The sequence below is a fragment of the Aquarana catesbeiana genome, linkage group LG13 (assembly GCF_042186555.1).
Source record: "Aquarana catesbeiana isolate 2022-GZ linkage group LG13, ASM4218655v1, whole genome shotgun sequence".
Classification (NCBI taxonomy): domain Eukaryota; kingdom Metazoa; phylum Chordata; class Amphibia; order Anura; family Ranidae; genus Aquarana; species Aquarana catesbeiana.
Window position 1 is genome coordinate 214,755,287 of NC_133336.1, and position 5,426 is coordinate 214,760,712.

The 5,426-nt window shown below is 45.2% G+C and overlaps 1 pseudogene; it reads right to left on the reverse strand.

Annotated features, from left to right (window-relative positions):
* Positions 1-2,625: 2,625 nt before the first annotated feature.
* LOC141117433 (beta-1,4-galactosyltransferase 3 pseudogene) lies at positions 2,626-3,683 on the reverse strand (annotated as a pseudogene).
* Between the last annotated feature and the right edge of the window lie 1,743 nt (positions 3,684-5,426).

Here is a 5,426-nt window from a genome sequence, read left to right on the forward strand (position 1 = left end):
CTTATTATCAACGATAGGCAGCACAGACAGGTGGCACTGATGGGCAGCAACTGATGGGCAGGCACTGAAAGGCAGCACTGACTGGCATCACTGATGGGCACAGATTGGCATCACTGGGGGGCACTGACTGGTATCACTGATGGGCAGAGTTGGTATCACTGATGGGCACTGACTGGCATTACTGATGGGCACAGTTTGGCATCACTGATGGGCACTGACTGGTGTCACTGATGGACACAGATTGGCATCACTGATGGGCACAGACTGGTGTCACTGATGGACACAGATTGGCATCACTGATGGGCACAGACTGGTGTCACTGATGGACACAGATTGGCATCACTGATGGGCACAGACTGGTGTCACTGATGGGCACAGATTAGCTGATCACATGGGTATAGAGCCACACCATTGGCTTTTTACCAAGATCGGGGTCACGCCATGTCCCAGGGAAACAGAGCCCGCAATCTCTGCGCTGCTCGCCCCCACGGGCATTGCGAGAGCAGTGACACTGGGGCGACGTCATATGACAAGAGGTGGTTAAAGTTCATGTACGTGTAAAGGCAGGCATCCCAGTACTTTAGACAATATAGCGTATATAAACAGGGCTGCGGCGAATGTTCACGAATTAGCCTTAAAGCAAAAAAGAAGTTCACATGTATAACATACCTTTAGATTACCAAAAGTATTGGGACGTCTGCCTTTACACATGAACTCTAATGACATCCCAGTCTTAGTCCGTAGGGTTCAATATTGAGTTGGCTCCGTCCTTTGCTGCTTCAACTCTTTTGCGAAGGCCGTCCACAAGGTTTAGGAGGGTGTCTATGGGAATGTTTGACCGTTCTTCCAGAAGCACATTTGTGAGGTCAGGCACTGATGTTGGACAGGGAAGGCCTGGCTCACAGTCTCTATCTCATCTCAAAGGTGTTTTATTGGGTTGAGGTCTGTGCAGGCCAGTCAAGTTTCTCCACCTCAAACTCGCTCATCCATGTCTTTATGGACCTTGCTTTGTGCACTGGTGGGCAGTCATGTTGGAACAGGAAGGGGTCGTCCCCAAAATGTTTCTACAAAGTTGGGAGCATGAAATTGTCCAAAATGTCTTGGTATGCTGATGCCTTCCCTTCACTGGAACTAAGGGGCCAAGCCCAACCCCTGAAAAACAACCCCCACCATAATCCCCCCTCAACCAAATGATTTGGACCATTGCACAAAGCAAGGTTCATAAAGACATGAATGAGCGAGTTTGGGGTGGAGAAACTTGACTGGCCTGATGCCAAGGACCAGTCGCAAGTACAACCATGGTAGTTCCGCCACTGATTTACACCAACATCATTACATTTCCATTGGGTAGCAACACTGGTTGGACAACCTAGTGGGTTCTTTCCACTTTCTTAAGCAAAAAACACCTGGCCAAGGGTTCTAATAGTTCTACGCTGGGAAAATAAAAAAAGATATACAATACAGACCCAAGCATTATTCATGTGGACTCAAAAAGACCTTGGGGAAAGGGCTAATCCATTGTGGATGTGATGTCTTTGATGCTTTATTGTCTTGGATGCACTCTTCTAAAAGAAAATAAAAAGGCACCAGATGAATGTCTTCCATTATCCGTTGAACCCTTCGTATTTCTCCCATGTAGATTTATGTTGAAAAGGAGGGGTCTAGGCACTGCTTGTTTTTGTAAAATTTGTATTAAGAAAACAAGAGAAAATCATTTACAACAATCAATTGCAAACCAATTAAATCAAATTGTACTTTTCTGTGATTGGTTGACCAACAACAGATGATTCAAGCATGACTCCCACCAAGACTTGTTGGACTAATCATGGAACGATTGAAAGATGTATAAAGATTACAATTGGGGTGAATAATAGTGTTAGTTAGAGAGGAAGAACTGTAGAAAATTGGGCAAAGTGTTTGGTCAGTCTCAGTCTCACCTTCTTGACGGAAAGTGTTTATCTGTTCCATTGTCCACCGTGATATTGAAACCCACAATCCATAGAAGGGATGCTTCAGCACGTCCAGATCCTTAACCACATCAGCAATATATGCAATCCAATTGGTATGGTAATCAACAGAGCCAAACACTCTGGACCTCATCCCACCGAGCAGGTCACATCAAACTGATCCAAGCATGATTCTAGCCAAGACTTGATGGACTAATCATTGAACCATAGAAAGATGTATAAAAATTACAATGTCTTGGGATGAGTAAAAAGCCAATAGCGTTAGAGAGGAAGTGATCAGTCAAAGCTCGGTCCCAGTCTCACCTTCTTGACGAAACATGTTAATTAGTTCCAATGTCCACCGTGATATTGAATCCCACCATCCATAGAAGGGATGTACCAGCACGCCCAGATCCTTAACCACAACAGCAATCTATGCACATTCAATTGGTCCAGTAATCAACATATCCAAACATTCCAGACCTCATCCACCAAAAAGGTCCCATCAAACTTACCCAAGCATGACCCTGGCCAGGACTTGGTAATCATGGAACAATAGAAAGATGTATAAAGATTACAATGTCTTTGGATGAGTAAAAAGTCAATGGAGTTAGAGAGGAAGGACTCTAGATAATTGGGCAAAGTGATTGGTGAAAGTCCAGTCCCAGTACCACCTTGTTCATGGAATGCGTTTATTAGTTCCAATGTCCACCGTGATGTTGGTGTAAAGAGGTAGACGTTCCTTGGACAGTAGTTTATACTGTAGGGAGTTTAGGCCATCTTGTCTCCAAGTCCTTAATGTCCTTCTCAGTAGGAAGAATCGTCGTGGGTTTAGCTTGTTGCCTTTGTCTGGAGTATGCTTTATCATTTTATACCTTCCAACAAGTGCCGAGGGACGAGATATGTTCATGCCTCTGAACCGAATTCGAGATGAGAAGTCATCGTCCTCACCACCCCAGCCCCAGTAGCTGTTGGATAATCCGTTAGTTTTTTGATACTGCTCAGGAGTCAATGCAGAGACACCCCCGAAGTAGGACTCGTAGGGCAGAGTGTAATTAAACTTGTCTATGGCAACAGAAACATGTTTGGGGAACCTGTCACAGGTGTACAGGTTGTGGTCGTCTTCGGGGATGAGGTCTACATCATGGAAGAACAAGCAGTCCCAGGCCTCGTCCTTCATGGCTTCTTTAAAGCCAACGTTCATGAGTTTAGCGCGGTTAAAAAGGAAGTTGCCCGCCTGTTGGATAACGTAGATGCCGTAGTTCAGCTGTTGGCGTTGCAAGAACGGATGCAAATTGTACAAGAGGTATTTAAGGTGGTCCTCTCTGTTCCGGTGAGGGATAATGATGGCGGTCTTCTTTTTGGAGATACAGTCGGGGGGCTCATAGCAACCTCCTTGGGTCACATTAGAGTTCTTCTGTATCACATCTTCCAGTCTGAGGGACTTTGGTAGGTGGACCTGGATTCGACCTTTTATATATGGCGAGATCACCGGGCAAGACTGGGATCGATTAATTGTTGGAATCACGCGGACTTTGGTCATCCTGTGGTGTATCTTGCAGAACAGGAAGGCTAAAACCCCCAGCTGGACCCAGATAAGGAACAGCAGGCAATGTATCTTTCTGGAGGTCATTTCGCTGTTCTCTCCAACCCAGCTGCCAAAATCTGACAGATAAATACGGAGAAGCAGATATCCATCATCCAGCAAGCAGCAAGTGTTTGTGTGTTCCTCCGCATTTACAAAGTTTGTTATTGCCTGCCTATGTGGTATGCAGCAAAATATCTCTGACATAGAAAGAGGTTAGATGTCCCCAGGCATAACTTTAATGAAGAAAAAAAGTTTGAAGAATTTAAGTCACCAAGGGGTGAGGCACACATTTGGAATTTCCCAGGTGACCCCCCTCCCAGTAATTTCTCACGTATTATTGTAAGGTTCTTTTTTTTAGGGCAGATGTTGAAAACAACAAATGGCGGGGGCAACAGGGACACAGCACCATTCTAAGGAGGGTCAGTTTGTTACCACCGGCATTGGCCCATCTGTGGCAAAGTCTATACTACAGCACAGTACGACGCCCAATAACTTTCAATGATCCTGTGATTGGCTGTTGAGGTGTTGAGGCCCAGTGAAAATTGGGGTGCAACCCCAATTCCAAAAAAGTTGTGGCGCTGTGTAAAATTGACATAAAAACAGAGAGCATTGATCTGCAAATCTCATAAACCCAGATTATATTCACCATAGAAAATAGAAAACACATCAAATGTTTAAACTGAGAAAATTGACCATTTAAAGAAAAAAAAATAGGTCATTGTGAAACTGATGGCAGCAACATGTCTCAAAAAAGTTGTGGGCAGGGCCATATTTAGCACGGTGTAGCATCCCCTCTCTATTAACCAACACTCTGTAAAGGTATGGGAACTGAGGAGACCAGTTGCTGGAGTTCAGGGATAGTAATGTTGTCCCATTCTTGCCTGATATTTGGCTCTAACTGCTCATTACTTCTGGGCCTTCTTTGTCCTGTTTTGCATTTCAACATGTGCCAAATTTTTTATTGGTGAAAGGTCTGGACTGCAGGTAGGCAGTCCAGAAGTGGTAAAAAAAAGCCGCCGCAGGAGCCGCTGGTGAATAGGTTCCTCTACCCTGCAAAGCCAGGCACAAACGCATTTCAAAAAAGTTATAAATTGATTTGCATTTTAATGAGTGAAATAAGTATTTGCAAAACACGACTTAGTACTTGGGTGCAAAACCCTTGTTGGAAATCACAGAGGTCAGACGTTTCTTAGAGTTGGCCACCAGGTTTGCACACATCTCAGGAGGGATTTTGTCCCATTCCTCCTTGCAGATCCTCTCCATTCCAAGTCATTAAGGTTTCCAGGCCGACGTTTGGTAACTCGAACCTTCAGCTCCCTCCTCATATTTTCTATGGGATTGGCTAGGCCACTCCAGGACCTTAATGTGCTTCTGCTTGAGCCACTCCTTTGTTGCCTTGGCCGTGTGTTTTGGGTCATTGTCATGCTGGAATACCCATCCACAACCCATTTTCAATGCCCTGGCTGAGGGAAGGAGGTTCTCACCCAAAATTTGACAGTACATGGCCCCATCCATCGTCCCTTTGATGCGGTGAAGTTGTCCTGTCCCCTTAGCAAAAAATGCCCCCAAAGCATAATGTTTCCACCTCCATGTTTGACGGTGGGGATGGTGTTCTTGGGGTCATAGGCAGCATTCCTCCTCCTCCAAACACGGCAAGTTGAGTTGATGCCAAAGAGCTCGATTTTGGTCTCATCTGACCACAACACTTTCACCAAGTTCTCCTCTGAATCATTCAGATGTTCAGACTTCAGATGGACCTGTATATGTGCTTTCTTGAGCAGGGGGACCTTGCGGGCGCTGCAGGATTTAAGTCCTTCACGGCATAGTGTGTTATCAATTGTTTTCTTGGTGACTATGGTCCCAGCTGAGATCATTGACAAGATTCTCCCGTG